This window comes from Martes martes (assembly GCF_963455335.1).
Source record: "Martes martes genome assembly, chromosome: 9".
In the NCBI taxonomy this organism is placed as follows: domain Eukaryota; kingdom Metazoa; phylum Chordata; class Mammalia; order Carnivora; family Mustelidae; genus Martes; species Martes martes.
In genome coordinates this window covers 79,891,437-79,909,135 of record NC_137896.1, presented here as the reverse complement: position 1 = coordinate 79,909,135, position 17,699 = coordinate 79,891,437, and the positions used below count along the sequence as shown (strand labels likewise).

Genomic DNA, 17,699 nt, shown 5'->3' with positions numbered 1-17,699 from the left:
TATTATCACATAATAAGAATGTTTCAATGACACACACTTCTGCCTCTGGTTTTTCAATAAAAATGGCAACCTCTCTGAAAAGGAAACCAGAAAACACCTTTAAAAGCTACTAGGTTCCAGATGCACTTGTTCTCATTTTTAATTAAGAAACTTTCATTTTTACAGGCATTTTAGATTCACAGCAAAACTAACCAAAAAGTAGAGTTCCCACATACCCACAATTCCTCTACCCATGCACAAACAGCTTTCCCTACCATCAATATCCACATCAGTGTGGTACTTTGTTACAATGGACAAATCAATATTGACACATCATTATTAACCAAAGTCTATAATTTACAATAGGGTTCATTCTTGTTGTATATTCTGTAAGTTTTGTCAGAAGTATAAACAACATGTATCCACCCTTATATATCACACAGAATAGTTACACTGCCCTAAAACCTCTTGTGTTCTACCTCTTCATCTCTCCCTCCATCCACCAAAACAATCTATAAATGTCAACTGGATCTAGTTAACTGATTGACTGTTTGGTTCAACTATGTCCTTAATGATCTTCTGCCTGTTGGATCTATTATGAATCACAGGATGTAGGGGCATACATGTTGAGGAAGATGTCCTCAACATCTTCTTGAAGATTTGACCCCTTTATTATTATGTAATGTCCCTCTTTATCCATAAAAATTCTCCTTGCTCTAGACTCTGCCTTAGGGGCACCTAGGTGGCTCAGTAGGTTAAGCATCTGCCTTCAGCTCAGGTCACGATCCCATGATCCTGGGATCAAGTCCTGCATTGGGCCCCCTGCTCAAGGGTAAGCCTGCTTCTCCCTCTCCCTCTGCCTGCTGCTACCCCTGCTCATGCTCGCTCGCTCTCTGTCAAACAAATAAATAAAATCTTGAAAAAATAAATAAACTGCTTTATCTGAAATTAATAAAGCAACTCCAGTTTTCATTTGATTAGTGTTATCATGGTATATCTTCCTCCATCTTTTTACTTTTAACCAATATGTGTCACATGTAAAATGGGTTTCTTATAGAAAACGTATAGTTGGGTCTTGTTTTTTCATCTACTCCAACAGTCTCAGTCTTTTAATTGGTGTAAAACACATATGGTATAAAAATTGATACAACTGCAAAGAGAAATGGATGAATCCACGATTACAGTGGGAGAATTAAACACCCTTCTATTGGTAATTAAAAGATCCAGCAGGCAGAACACAGTTTAAATAAACAATACTATCAACAGGACCTAATTGACCTCTATAGAGTACTTCATACAACAGCAGCACAATATACATTCTTCTCAACCTCACAAAGAACACTGACCAAGAGAGACCACATTCTCAGCTATACAACACACCTTAATACATTTAAAAGAATAGAGATCATACATGTCTGGGGTGCCTGGGTGGCTCAGTCGGTTAAGCATCTGCCTTTGGCTGAGGTCGTGATCTCCGAATCCTGGGAGAGCCCTGTGTTGGGCTCCCTGTTCAGCAGGGAGTCTGATTCTCCTTCTCCCTCTGCCCACCCTTCACCTCCAGCTTGTGCTCTCTGGCTCTCAGTTAAATAAATAAATAAATAATCTTAAAAAAGAGAGAGAGAGAGAAAGAAATCATACAGGTCTGCTCTCAGACAACAATGGAATTAAAGTAGAAATCAGTAACAGAAAAAGGGAGCTAAAAAATTCCAAAATGGTCGGAAATTAAATAACACACTTTTTTTTTAAAAGATTTTATTTGAGAGAGAGAGCACAAATAAGAGAGAGACAGCACGTGAGCAGGGGGGAGGGCCAGAATGAGAGGGACAAACTGATTCCTGGCTGAGTAGGGAGCCTAAGGTAGGGCTTGGTTCCAGGACCCTGGAATCATGACCTGAGCTGAAGGCAGTCACTTAACCAACTGAGCAACTCAGGTGCCCCAAATAACACTTTTAAATAACACATATGTCAAAGAAATACCAAAAGAAATTTTAACATATCTTAAACAAATTTAAAATGAAAATATCTGAATTTGTGGGATGCAGTAAAGGCAACTGTTACAAAGAAATTAACAGCACTGAATACATATATTAGAAAGGAAGAAAAATCTAAATGAATAATCTAAACTTTTACTTTAGGAAACTAGAAAAAGAAGAGCAAATTAATCCAAACTAAGCAGAAGAAAAGAAATAATAAAAATTAGAGCAAAAATCAATGAAACTGAAAGCAGGAAATCAACTGAGAAAATTAATTAAACCAAAAGCTGGTTCTTCAAAAAGATCAACAAAATTAATAAACCTCTAGCCAGGTAAACTAAGAAAAAAAAGAGAAGAAACAAATTACTAACATTAGAAAAGGAAGACAGGCCATCATTACTGACCTCATGAACATTAAAAGGATAATAAAGTACTATTATGAACAACTATATCACCACAAACTTGATAACCTGGAAGAAATGAAACAGTTTCTGGAAATTCACAATCTACAACAACTCAGAAGAAATGAGTCACCTGAATAGGCCTATGTCTATTAAAGAAATTAAACAATAATTAATAACTTTCTAAAACAGAAAGTACCAGGTCCAGATCAGTTTACTGGTGAGTTTCATCAAACATTTAAGGAAGGAATTATACCAATTCCCTATACTCTTTCAGAAAACAGAAATACTTACAGAAGGAATACTTACAAACACATTCCATGAGATAAGCATTATTCTAATACCAAAACCAGACAAAGATGTTATAAGAAAAACAACCACAAACTAATATCTCTCATGAACATAAATACAAAAAGCCTCAACAACCTATTAGCAAATCAAATCCAATAATGTCTAAAAAGATTTATACACCACAACCAACAAGGATTTATGTCAGATATGCCAGGATGGCTCAATATTCAAAACTCAATTAATATAATCCATCATATCAACAGGCTAAAAAAGAAAAATTATATGTTCACATCAATCGATGCAGAAAAAGCAACAAATGCTAACAAGGATACGGGACAACAAGAAATCTTACTCATTACAGGTAGAAATGCAAAATGGAATATCCACTTTAGATGACATTAGCAGTTTCTTACAAAACTAAACATATTCACACTCCTTGGTATTTAACCAAATGAGTTAAAAGCTTATACCCAAGCAAAAACTTATACATGGATATTTATAGCAGCTTTACTCATAACTGCCAGAGCCTGGAAGCAACCAAGATGTCCTTTAGTAGGGGAATGGCTAGATAAACTATGATAAACTATTCATCCAAACAATGGAATATTTTTCAGTACTACTAAAATAAAAAATAAAAAATAAATTTAAAAAAAGAGCTATCAAGCCATGAAAAAACAAAAGAAACTTAAATGCATACTACCAAAGGGAAGATGCCAATACGAAAAAGCTATATACTTTATGATTCCAATTATATGATATTCTGGGAAGGGCAAAACCATGGACACAGTAAAAAATCAGTGGCTGCCAAGGGTTCAGAGGAAGAGAAGGATAAATAGGTGGGGCACAAGGGATTTTTCAGGTGGTAATACTATTCTATATACTGTACAGAATCTGACACTATGAAGGTGGACACAAACCATTAAAGGTTTATAGAGATGTACCAACAAAATGTACAACATAAGGAGCAAACTATGAACTTTAGTTAATAATAATGTAATCAACATCAGCTCATCAATTTTAACAAACATACTATACTAACTGCATAGGGAAGGAGTGTGAGGGGATGTAAAGTAATTCTCTGTACAGAGACCTAAAAACCTAAAATTAAACCTAAAATTGCTCTAAAAAAAGAAAGGCTATTTTAAAAAAATGATTGCATAAATTTTAGATATGCTAAAATAAAAGAAGTCAAACACAGAGAGTATAGTCTGTATGATTCCATTTAGGAAGTTCAGTAAGTGAATTAGAATTGTATCTACCAACATGGATAGAGCACAAACACAGAATGCTGAACAGTAACCAAAAAAAAAGGCAAATGCACACAAACACATAATGTATGATGCTATTTATATGAAATTGCTAGATAACAAATACTATAAATACTATAAATTTAAAAAACATATGTAGTAAGACTATACAGTCATAATGAGATTGTTATATACATAATGCATATTGATTATTTCAGAGAATAGAATAGAATGAAATCTGAGAGACATGGAGGGCTCTATTAGGATCTACAATTTTCTTTGTTACCGTTTTCAATAAAACTTTAATTTTAGATTAAAAATAGAAAAAGTAGGGGTGCCTGGGTGGCTCAGTGGGTTAAGCCTCCGCCTTTGGCTCGGGTCATGATCTAGGGGTCCTAGATTGAGCCCCGCATCGGGCTCTCTGCTCAGCGGGGAGCCTGCTTCTCTCTCTCTTTCTCCCTGCCTCTCTGCCTACTTGTGATCTCTCTCTCTCTCTCTCTCTCAAATAAATAAATAAAATATTTTTTAAAAAAAGAAAAAGTTGTGAAGACAGGACAGCGTTTCAATACACCAATTTTCAAGTTTATTAACATTTTACACTACTATGGTACACTTACAACAATTAATGAACCAATACTAATACATTATTTCATATTTTTTTTAATTTTTTAAGCATGGAGCCCAAAGTGGGACTTGAATTCACAACCCTGAGATCAAGACCTGAGCTAAAATAACAAGTCAGATGCTTAACCAACTGAGCCGCCCAGGCACCCTGATACATTATTATTAACTACAGTTTACATTCATAGTTTCTTAGTTTTATTTTTTTTAAAGTTTATTTATTTTTTAGTACTCTCTACGCCCAACATGGGACTGGAATTCACAACTCAGACATTAACAGTTGTGTGCTCTTCTAAGTGAGCCAGGCACCTCCACAGTTTGTTAGTTGTTTTTGTTGTTGTTGTCTTAAGATTTTTTTTGTTGTTGTTTTTTTAAAGATTTTATTTTATTTATTTGACAGAGAGAGATCACAAATAAACAGAGAGGCAGGCAGAGAGAGACGAGGAACAGGCTCCCTGCCGAGCAGACAGCCTGATGTAGGGCTCGATCCCAGGACCCCAAGATCATGACCCAAGCCGAAGGCAGAAGCCCAACCCACTGAGCCACCCAGGCACCCCTTAAGATTTTCTTTTTAAGTAATCTCTACACCCAACATGGGGCTGTTTGAGTTCAAGAGCTGCATACTCTAACAACAAGACAGCCAGGTGCCCCTCATACTTACTTTTGATCTAATGCCCTCTTAATGTTCCAGGATCCCATCCAAGTTACATTACATTTAGTCCTCATTTCTCCTTAAGTTCAAGTGGCTGTGATAGTTTTCAAACTTTCCTTGTTTTTGATAACTTGACAGTTTTGAGGAGTTCTGGTCAGTTATTTTGCAGAGTGCCCTTCAGCTGGAATCTGCCTGATGATTTTCTCATAGTTAGACTGGGGTTATGGGTTTTGGGGAAGAAGACCACAGAGGTAAACTGCCATTCTCATCACACCATATCAAGGGTACATGCTATCAACATGGCTTATTACTGTTATTGACACCTGGCTGAGGTAACGTTTGTCAGGTTTCTCCACTGTGAAATAATTTTCCCAACTTCCTACACTCTCCTCTTTGGAAGAAGTCACTATAAGAGGCCCACACTTAAGGAACAGGAAGTTATGCTTTACCTTCTTAAGGGCAAAGCACCTACATAAATCATGTGGAATTCAATATGAACCTATAATATTTTAAAGTATATAAAAAAAGATAAGAGGACTCTTGCCACAGCACACACACAAAGGGAAAGAAAAATATCAAAGTAGTTATCGCTGTTAAAATTAGAGTTTTTAATCTTTTTCAATTTTTTTTAATATTTTATTTATTTATTTGACAGACAGAGATCACAAGTAGGCAGAGAGGCAGGCAGAGAGAGAGAGAGGAGGAAGCAGGCTCGCTGCTGAGCAGAGAGCCTGATGCGGGGCTCGATCCCAGGACCCTGGGATCATGACCTGAGCCGAAGGCAGAGGCTTTAACCCACTGAGCCACCCAGGCACCCCAATCTTTTTCAATCTTTTAGCACTTCCGAGATTTTTTTTTAATGAGCATTTTCTACCTAGGTAATAAGATTTATTTTTTTTAAGACTTTATTTGAGAGAGAGCATGCACGCAAGAAAGAGAGAGAGAGAGAGAGCAGAGCACAAGCAGGGCGAGGGACAGAAGGAGAAGCAGTCTCCCCAAAGAGCAGGGAGCCAGATACAGGACTCTAATCCAAGGCTTCCAGGATCATGACCTGAGCTAAAGGCAGACACTCAAATGACTGAGTCACCTAGGTGCCCAGATTTCTTTTACTCTAACCATGCCTATAGTCCCTATAGTCATTATAATCTAAGAATTATTAATTTCTCCAGCTTTATTCCACATCAAAAATATAATAAAATCTCAATTAATATGAATGGTTCTTGGAGCACCTGGGTGGCTCAGTCAGTTAAGTGTTTGCCTTTGATTCAGGTCATGATCCCAGGGTCCTGGGATCCTGCCCCACATGGGCTCCCTGCTCAGCTGGGAGCCTGTCCACTTCACCCTGCTGCCCCACGTGCTCCTGTTCTCTCTCTCCCACTCTCTCTTTCTCAAATAAATAAAATCTTAAAAAAAAAAAAGAAAGAAAGAAAAGAAAAGAAAAACCTTAGTCCTAATGACCAGGAAGACTAAATATTAGGGACATGAATTCAATGACACAAAGCACTATTTTTTAAAAGTTCACTAGACAGAAGCAAATAATGCAACCTCACAACTTACAGCTATTTTTAATGAACTAGATAAAATACTGTCAAAGATAAATAATAAACTCCTAGGATAAGTATCTTATTGACCAAAAGACAAGATGACCTTGAATTTAGGTAATTATATTTTCTCAAGAATGAAAAAAAAAATTAATGATAGGAAATTTTCTTTGTCATGGTCAGTACCACCAGTAACTCATATATATATATATATATATATATATATATATATATATATATATGGTATGTATGTGTGTGTGTGTATATATATATATCTCAGTGGGTTAAAGCCTCTGCCTTCAGCTCAGGTCATGATCCCAGGGTCCTGGGATCGAGCCTCCCATCGGGCTCTCTGCTCAGCAGGGAGCCTGCTTCCCCCTCTCTCTGCCTGTCTCTCTGCCTATAAGAAAAAAAAAAAGGCAGAAAATCCTCACCCAAAATAATATATTTAACATTATTCTCACTCTGTAAATAATTAAGTCTTCTACCAGTCATATTATATGTGGGGTTTTTAATATTGTAAGGGAAAAATATTGCTGGAATATGGCAAGGGAGTTGTTTGAATAAAGGACAGTTACTTCTTTAGTGGCTTCATATGTCTAAGGAAAAAGAATGATAATATATGAAATATAAATACTTGCTTCTCCAACCACTTAATGGGAACAGCAACTAAGGATTTCAAAAAGCTATGCATTCCCCTAATCTCCATTAAGTAAGTAAACTGGAACACATCATGCAGATTTAAATTCACCATTACTTCTGAAAAAAACAGACTGAGAAGCATAGAAGGCTACCAAGAACTAACAATAGTTTACCCCCATAGAAACTACTCATGGTAACCAAAAACAAATCTTTGTCAACAGTTCTGTCAAGGATCCAAGAATTTGCTGATAAAATGTGTAGTTAAGGCTATAAACTACAGAATGCTGCAGTTGTTAGCACAAAGAAATTAAGAGACCTTGAAAAATTACAGCAATTTGCCTCTAGAGACAATTAACTAGCTTGTTAGTAAAGGGTCTTAAAGAGAATTTTTTTCTCCTGATGTATTCCATCAGAATTTTTTGTCAGAAATACATATTTACATGATAAAAGACCAAGTAACGGGTAAAAAGAACATAGTTGCATTTCTGTAGTCTCCTGAAAAGAAAATTATATAATGAGCTAAAGCAAGTGAAACTGTCTAAAAAACAGTTTAAATATTAGCATTTTCTAAAGCTCTTGAAAATTGTTTCTTTTTTTTCAAGATTTTATTTATTTATTTGAGAAAGAGAAAGAAAGAGAGAGAGAGCATGGGCAGGGGGAAGGATAGAGAGAGAGGGAGAAGTCAATTCCCTGCTAAGCAGGGAGCCCACAACGGGCTCGATACCCAGAATCATGACCCTAGCTGAGGGCAGACACTTAACCAACTGAGCCACCCAGGCGACCCAAAATTTTTCTTGTTTTAAAAAACTAAGTATTTCCCTCGAAATTGTTTATGCTGTTATTTTAAGAAGAACCTGGTCCAAAATGTAAGTAAAAATAGTCCAAAAGAAAAGCAACTCAGTTTTGTCCTTTACCTTCAGTAAGTAAGTGAAATCTGATTTATTGCTCTTAACAGTTAGTTAGAAAATGGTTTTGTGGCTTCAGGCATATTTCTCTGGACTTCAGTTTGCATAAAATTAAACAAAATTAATCCTGAGGAATGGTGCTAAACAATCTCTGCATACCCCCAAATATTAATGTTCCATGCTGCTATATCTATAGACTGAACTATATAAAACTACTAGTATTCGATGGGTTTTGACTTACAGAAATGGTAATTTGAAATAGCTCAACTTAATAAATCCCCTAGGTTTTTTTCCCTCCTAGGCACTATCTCTGACATCAACTTTTTAAAGTAGAGCAAAATGTTTATAAGTCAAGCAGAAAGAGTCAATTACCATATGGTTTCACTTATTTGTGGAACATAACATATAACATGGAGGACATAGGGTGATGGAGAGGAGAAGGGAGTTGAGGGAAATTGGAAGGGGAGATGAATCATGAGAGACTATGAACTCTGAAAAACAATCTTGAGGGTTCTGAAGGGGCAGAGAGTAGGCGGTTGGGGGAGTCAGGTGGTGGGTATTATGGAGGGCACATATGGCATGGAGCACTGGGTGAGATGCATAAACAATGAATTCTGTTATGCTGAAAAGAAATTAATTTAAAAAAAAAAAGAAAAATATAGGTTGATTAGAAAATCCTTTTTACTTCAGTTTTCTTATATTGTACTACAAATAACAGATGCTGTTTAATGTTTATAATACAATAAAAGTTTTGGGTTTCCTTCTTAAAAAAAGAAAAAGCCAGTAATGACAGCTGGCTCCCAGATGCCATTCAGAACTGAATATACTTCACTGGAATTTTTTATAGAGGGGAAAAGGAGATAGAGAGAGGGAATTTTAAGCAGGCTCCATGCTCAGCACAGAGCCCCACGTGGGCCTTGAACTCACATGCCTGAGATCATGACCTGAGCTGAAATCAAATGTCAGCCACTTAACTGACTGAGCCACCCAGGTACCCCAAGAAATTTTTTTAAGCCTATTTTATTCCTGAAAAAAAAAAAAAAAAAGACGATAATCTGATATGGAAACCCTCCTAAATTACTATTTCACAATTCAGTTTTGAATATTGGCAGACTTTGTATTAGCCCATTCAGTTTTATGATGTTGCTTAGTTATCAACCTATAATCACTGTCACTGAGTTTCTACCACATATCAGGCCCAGTCCTAAGCTCTCAAATAAGATAAATAACATCTGAACCTGCCCTTGAAGAGCATTCAGTCTACTGGTTTAACCAAAAGCATTCTTGGCTTTCCCAATTTGCCAGAAAATCTAAAGCAATGCTGCCCAAAGTGCAATTGGCAAACCAATGCCAGCCCACAAACTTCATTATCAGTCCTCTATGGTATGATTATAGAAGCAGATTGTAAACATTTAAAACTTTTGTGGTAATATGATGGTAATTTTATGAATTTTATGTCAATTATTCTAATAAAATAACCAGAGCTTATAATTTTATGTATTTTTGGTGAGAAACTGAAAAAAATGTTTAAAAACAACACACACAAGCACACGCACACAAAACTAGTCCTCAATGTACGTTGTTTAAGAAGCACTAAGACTGTTTCTTTTGGGGACTCTTTGAGCCTAATAGATCTAGATTTCTAGATTTGTGTTTGCTTCTCCAGACTTCAAATATATCTTCTGCCTCTTTTTTTCTCTTTTCTCCTTCTGGGATCCCTATCATGAGAATGTTACCACATGCTTGATGTTGTTGCTGAGTTCCCTTAGGCTGTTTTCATTTTTTATTACTCCTGTTCAGCTTGAGTGCTTTCCATTACTCTGTCCTTGAGATCACTGTTCTTCTGCTTCCTCTAATATACTTTTCATTCCATTTAGTATATTTCTAATTTCATTTATTAAGTTATCTCTGATTGGTTCTTTTTTATGTTTTCTATCCTTTTGTTGAGGGGGACAGGTGGGGCAGGCGGGAAGAGAAGGGAAGGATCAGTCCAAGATGGTGGTCAAAGAAGGTCCTAAGCTTAGCTCCTCCCACAGATACATCAAATCTGTATCTATATATGGAACAATTCCCTGTGAAAAATAACTGAAAACTAGCTGAACCTCTCCTCCATATCAACAGATAAAAGGACCACATTGAGAATGGTAGAGAGACAAAGACACAGTCTTGCCAAAAACCCCACCCCTGGCATGGCAACCAACAATAGGGAGGGATCCCACATACTGGAGTTTCTCCCTGAGGAGCAAGGGGTTTCTGCCCAAGTCAGGAATCCCAGCCCTCAGGACCTACACTAGAGAGAAGACACTCTAAAACATCTGGCTTAGAAAACCCACAGGGCTTATACCCTAGGAACCCAAAGGGCTAAAGGGAACTGAGACTCTCCTTTTAAAACTGCACATATACAGTCGCACTTGTCCCAGAACCCGCTGCAAAACTCTCAGTTTGAAAAATGCCTAGACCATATATGAGGAAGATTCATTTGCTAATATTAAGGCATCTGCTGGAAAGACAGGGTAAAACTGATACGAGAGAAAAAAGTGCTGGAGGATGTCATTTTTGCATTCTCCCTCTGTCCTACTGGGACAAGTAGGTATGCACTGATGCGGTACCATCCCACTACCTTGCTAAGGCCAGTGGAAGCAAAAGGGTGCAGCACTTCCTAGATTCCTGGTGGGGGCCAAGTGGGCCCAAATTGTCATGGCGTTCTCCCACTCCCCTGTTTAAAGCCAGTGAGCTTGGGCAGCTGCAGCACTCCCCTGCTTCTTGGTTGGGACCAGCAAGCACAAATGGTCATGGCATTCTCCCATGCCCTTGCTAAAGCCAGTGACTACAGGTGGTTGCAGCACTGCCCCATTCCCTGACTGCAGTCGGCAAGTGGAAGTAAGCAGTCATGGCATTCTCCCACTGCCTTGCTAAAGCCCTAAAGCTAGCAGGGGCACAGATAAGGCACACTTCCCAATGTATCACTGAAGCTGGTGGGCATTTAGTCAAGGTATTTTCCTTCTACCTTGCTAAAGCCAGTGAGCTTGTCCTACTCCCTATGTTCTCCATCTACTCCACGAAAACCAACAGGCCCATGTAATCCACACAGGGGACACCCCTTGATCACCTGGCCTTGGTGGCCAAGGGGATTTGTGTTCGTGGGCTCCACAGGACTGTGGTAATTGGAAAGACAGTTCTTGGTAGTGTCCAGGGCACTGCACAAACAGCAGACAAAAATATACCCCCATTCTTCCTGAGATAAAGGCCCCCAGTCTTCCTGAAACCCTAGTTCAGAGCTTCAGTGTGAATAGGTTCAGGTCTGCCACACATTCTAGAAGCTACTGAGGTCCTCTCAGAGAATGAAAGGAGATACCATCCTCGCATACTCCCTTGGCCTCATTACAACTCAACAATACCTCTCAAAAAGGAGATTATACACATATCTGGAAGCCTGGTTTTTGCAACTGTCTACCAGGGGACACCTCCAGATCTTCTGGTCTGAAGGCCAGCAAGGTTTACAACTATAGCCCCACAGGACAGTATTTATTTTCAGGCTGCTGCCTGAGGGTCTAATTTCTAATCAGCCTGAAATTAGGTGCTAAACAAGATTCCTCTTGTTGGAATACTGACAGGCCCCCAGAACACCCTCAACAGTGGGGACCTAACCAGAATAAATCATGCTGCTTAGAAAACCACAAAGGTTCAAGAGCTAGGGCAAGGCTGAACAATAAGGTTCATCATCTATAAAAGGTCACTCCTCCAAGAAAGGGAGAGGCAGCTGTTTTGTCTAATACAAAGAAACACAGAATCAAACAGAGGAAACAAAGAATGCGTTCCAAATAAAAGAAAAGATAAAACCTCAGAAAAAGACCTTAAGAAAATGGAGAGAAGTAATTTACTTGGTAAAGAATCCAAAGTAATGGTATAAAGATGCTCACCAAACTTGGGAGAAAAATGGATTAACACAGTGAGAACTTCTACAAGGTGACAGAAAATAGAACAAAGTACCAAATACCAGTCACAGGGCTGAAGAATACATCTAAAAAAAAAGGAAGAAAGCCATCAAACCACAAGGGAAAGATACCAAAATAAGAAGAAAGCAACAAGAGGAACTACAAAACTGTCCAGAAAACAATGAACAAACTGGCAATAAGTATATACTATGAATAATTATTTTAAATAAAAATGGACTAAATCTCCCAATCAAAAGACATAGAGTGGCTGAATGGATTAAACTCTTTTATATGCTGTGTACTAGAGAGTCACATCAGATGTTAAGGACACATAGAGACTGAAAGAGAAGGTATGCAAAAAAATACTCTGCAAACAGAAAAAAAAAGTAAGCTGGTATAGACACACTCATGAGACAAAACAGACTTTGTCAATTCAATAAGAAGATATAATATTTGTAAATATATATGAACCCAACATAGGAGCACTAAAATGTATAAAGCAAAAATTAACAGATCTAAAGAGACAAACTAACAGCAATACAGTAAGTGTAGAGGACTTTTAACACTCCATTTATATCAACAGATACATCAGCCAGAAAAAAAATCGGTAAGAAAACATGAGCCTTAAACAACACATTAGACCAAATGGACTTTAAATAGATATATACAGAACATTCCATCTAAAAGCAGAACAGGGGTGCCTGGGTGGCTCAGTTGGTTGAGCAACCGACTCTTGGTTTTGGCTCAGGTCATGATCTCAGGGTCATGAAATCAAGCCCTGCCGTGAACTCTGCTGGACAGTCTCTCCCTCTTCTCCTCTTGCCCCTGCCCCTCCCTCTCTCTCTCTCTCTAAACTAAATAAATAAACTTTTAAAAAACTAAAATAAAAGCAGCAGAATAGGGTGTCCCTGGCTGGCTCAGTCAGTAAAGCATGTGAATCTTGATTATAGGGTCATGAGTTCAAGCTCCACATTGGGAGCTGAGCCTACTTTAAATAAATAAATAACTTTTTAAAAATAATATAAAATAAAAGCAGCAGAATACAATATTCTTCTCAAGTGTACATGGAACATTTTCCAGGAAGGATCACATGTTAGACCACAATACAAGTCACAAGAAACTTAAGAAGACTGAAATCATATCAAGCATCTTTTCCAACCACAAAGGTATGAAACATGAAATTAACTACAAAAAAATTGGAATAATCATAAACATGTGGAAGTTAAACAATATGCTACTAAACAACTATTAGATCAAAAAAGAAACCAAAGAGGATAAATGTCTTAAGACAAATGGAAATACAGCATACCAAAAGCTATGGGATGATGCAGCAAGAGAAGTTCTAAGAGGGAAATTCATAGCAATACAGGCCTACCTCAAGAAACAAGAAAAATCTCAAACAATCTATATTTGACATGTAAAGGAACTAGAAAAAGAATAAACAAACTCCAAAGTTAGTAGAAGGGGAAAAAAAAAAATCAGAGATGAAACAGAGGCTCAAAAAGCAATAGAAAAGGTCAATGATCCTAAGAACTTGTTCTTAAAAGAAAACTGAAAAACCCTTAGCTAGACTTACCAAGGGGGGGGAAAAAAAAAGGAGACGGCTCAAATAAACAGAATCAGAAATGAAAGAAGTTAAAACACATATCACAGAAATATATAGGATCATGAGACTACTATGAACAATTACATGGCAACAAACTGGACAACATGAAAAAAAAAAAAAAAAAGACAACCTGAAAACAAAACAGGTAAATTCCTAAAGCCATCCTGAATCAGGCTGCCTGTGTGGCAAAGTTGGTTGAGAAACCAACCCTTGGTTTTAGCTCAGGTCCTGATCAGATCATGAGACTGCACCCTGAGTCAGGCTCCACACTCATCATGGAGTCTGCCTAAGTTTCTCTCTCCCTCTCCCTCTGCTTCTCCCCACAGCCCCCCTCACTCACTCCTTCTCCATCTTTCTCAAATAAATATATCATTTTATGTTTGACATTAAGGAGGGCATTTAATGTAATGAGCACTGGGTATTACATAAGGCTGATGAATCACTGACCTCTACCTCTGAAACTAATAATACATTATATGTTAAGAACTTAAAAAATAAATAAATAAATAAAACGAATGGCTACTGATAAAAATAAATAAACATAAAAATAAATCTTTTTAAAATTAAATAAATAGATGAAATCACCCTGAATAAGGAATAAATAGAAAAATCTAAAAAGATTGATTACTAGTAAGGAGATTAAATAATCAAAAAACTCCCAAAGGAACAAAAGTTTAGGACCAGACAGATTCACTAGTGATTTCCACTAAACATTCAAAGAAGATTAAATATGTTTCCTTCTCAAGCTCTCCAAAAACCTGAAGAAGGAATACTTCAATACTTATTTTACAAGGCCAGCACTAACCTGATAGCAAAACCAGACAAGGACATCACAAAAAAGAAAATTACAGGCCCATATCCCTGATGAACATAAATGCAAAAATCCTCAAAAATATTTGTAAACCAAATTCAACATCACATTAAAAAAAAATCATACATATGGTCAAGTGGGATTTATTACTGCAATGCAAGAATGGTTCAATATTCGCAAATCAATCAACATGATACAACACATTGACAGAATAAAGAATAAAAATCATATTACCATCTCAACAGGTACAGAAAAAGCATTTGACAAAATTTAGTATGTATTTATAAAAATTCTCAACAAAGTGGATATTGAGAATGTACCTCAACATATTATGACAAACCTACGGCTAACATTATACTCCACAGTGAAAAGCTAAAAGTTTTTTCTCTAAGATCAGAAACAAGAAAAAGACGCCCTCTCCCCACTTTTACTCAACATAATACTGAAAGTCCTTGCCAGAGCAATTAGGTAAGAAAAAGAAACAAATAACATCCAAAGTGGAAAGGAAGAAGTAAAAGGGTTACTATTTGTGAAAGACATAATTTTATATAGAGAAAACCTTAAAGACACTAACAAGAGACTGTTAGAACTAATAAACAAATTCAGTGAAGCTGGAGGATATAAAATCGAACTACAAAATCAGTTGTGCTTCTATATACTAACAACAAAATACCAGAAAGAGATATGAAGAAAACGATCCCATTTACAATTACATCAAAAAGAATAAGATACCTAAGAATAAATTTAACTGAGGTGAAAGACCTGTACAATGAAAACTGTAAGTCAATGATGAAAGAAATTGAAGAAGATCCAAAGAAATGGAAAAATATTCTGTGTTCATGGATTGGAAGAATTAATATGGTTAAAACGTCCATATTACCCAAAACATTATACAGATTCAATGCAATCCCCATTAAAATACTAAAAGCATCTTTCACAGAACTAGAAAAAAATGCTAAAAATTTATATAACCACAAAAGACTAGCCAAAGCAATTTGAGAAAGTACAAATCATGCTCCCTGATTTTAAACTATATGATGAAACCATAGTAACCAAAACAGTATGGTAGTGGCATAAAACCAGATACACAGATCAACAGAACAGAATAGAGAAGCCAGAAATAAACCCATGTATCATGGTCAATTAATTTATGACAAAGGAGGTAAGAATACACAGTGGGAAAATGATAGTCTCAATAAATGGTGCTAGGAAAACCGGATAGCCACATACAAAATTGAAACTACACTACTATCATACACCATACACAGAAATTAACTCAAAATGGATTGAGGACTTGAATATAAGACCTGAAATCATAATATTCCCAGAAGAAAACACTGGTGGTAAGCTACCTGACATCAGTCTTGGCAACGAATTTTTGGATCTGACTACAAAACTTAGAAATAAACAATAAAAACAGAAACAACAAAAGACAACAAAACCAGAAATAAACAAGTGGGGTGGGGTGCCTGCGTAACTCAGTTAAGCATCTGACTTGATTTCGGCTTAGGTCACGACCTCAGGGTCGTGAGATTGAGCCCAACATCTGGCTCTGGGCTCAGTACAGAGTTTGCTTGCCCTCCTCCCTACCCCTTTGTCCCTCCTTCTGATCTTGCACACATACATTTTCCTCTCTTTCTCTAAAATAAGTAAATAAGATCTTTAAGTAAGTAAACAAACAAGTGGGACTACATCAAACTAGAAAACTTCTGCAAAACAGAGGAAACCATCAACGAAATAAAAAGACAACCTACTGAATGGGAGAAAATATTTGCAAATGACATATCTTGGTAAGGGTTTAACAGCCAAAATATATAAGAAACTCCTATAACTCAAAAACAAAAAGAACACAACAATTGAATAAAAAACTGGGCCAAGGATCTAAGACATTTTTTCCAAAGAAGCCATACAATGAACAATACAGTCAAGAGCACTAATCAGGAGAGAAATACAATTCAAAGCCGTAATGAAGCATCACCTTACTCTTGTCAGAATGACTATTAAAAAGACAAGAAATAAGTAGTGTTGTCAAGGATGTGGAGAACAGGCGACCCTTGTGCACTATTAGTGGAAATGTAAATTGGCACAGCCACCATGGAAAACAGTATGAAGGTTCCTCAAAAAATTAAAAATAGAGCTATCACACAATCCAGCACGTCCACTTCTGGGTATTTATCTGATAAAAATTAAAACACTAATTCAAAAAGATATATGTACCTCTATGTTCATTACAACATTATTTGCAATAGTCAAAATATGGTGTCCACTGATGGATGAATGGATAAAGAAGATGTGGGGGCAGTGTGTGTGAGAGAGAGAGAGAACGAACACAGGAATAATACCCATAAAAGAAAAAAATGAAATCTTGCCATTTGTGACATGGATGGATCTTGAGGAAATTACGCTAGGCGAAATATGTCAAACAATGAAAAACAAACACATCTTAAAGAAAAAAATGAACAAAATAAAACAAAAATCACAGAAATGGAGAACAGAATATTATGTGGGGAGTAGGTGAAAACAGATGAAGGAGGTCAAAAGGCACAAAATATCAGTTACAAAATAAGTCATGGGATGCAATGTATACCATGGTGACTATAGTCAATAATATTGTAGAGTATTCTTGAAAGTTGTCAAGATAGTAAATCCTAAAAGTTAAACTTTATATGGTGACAGTAACTAGATTTCTGGTGGTGATCATTATGTAATGAATATAAATACTGAACCATTACGCTGTACACTTAAAACCAATAAAATGTTATATTTCAATTATAATTCAATAAAAAAAATTTAAAGAAGCACTACGCTGAGAATAAACTGAGAATACTGGAAGGTTCTACTGTCTTTGCAATTTAGCTTAGCTGCATTTTATTTCATTTTAATTTTTAAGATTTTATTTATTTATTTGTCAGAGAAAGAGAGAGAGAGCAGAAGCAGGGGCAGCAGCAGGCAGAGGGAGAAGCAGGCTCCCCACTGTAATTCAGCTGCATTTTAAAGTAAAACTACTTACATAAGACTTCATCAACTAATAGCTGACTGAACCCATTTCCACTTATAATAAAAATCCTGGGGGTACATGAGTGACTCAGGCATCC

At 36.7% G+C, this 17,699-nt stretch overlaps 1 protein-coding gene across 6 annotated transcripts in view; it reads right to left on the bottom strand.

Moving 5' to 3' along the window:
* COMMD1 (copper metabolism domain containing 1) overlaps positions 1-17,699 on the bottom strand; it is a 230,101-nt gene that overhangs the window by 148,846 nt on the left and 63,556 nt on the right. The gene's annotated exons all lie outside the window — the stretch shown is intronic.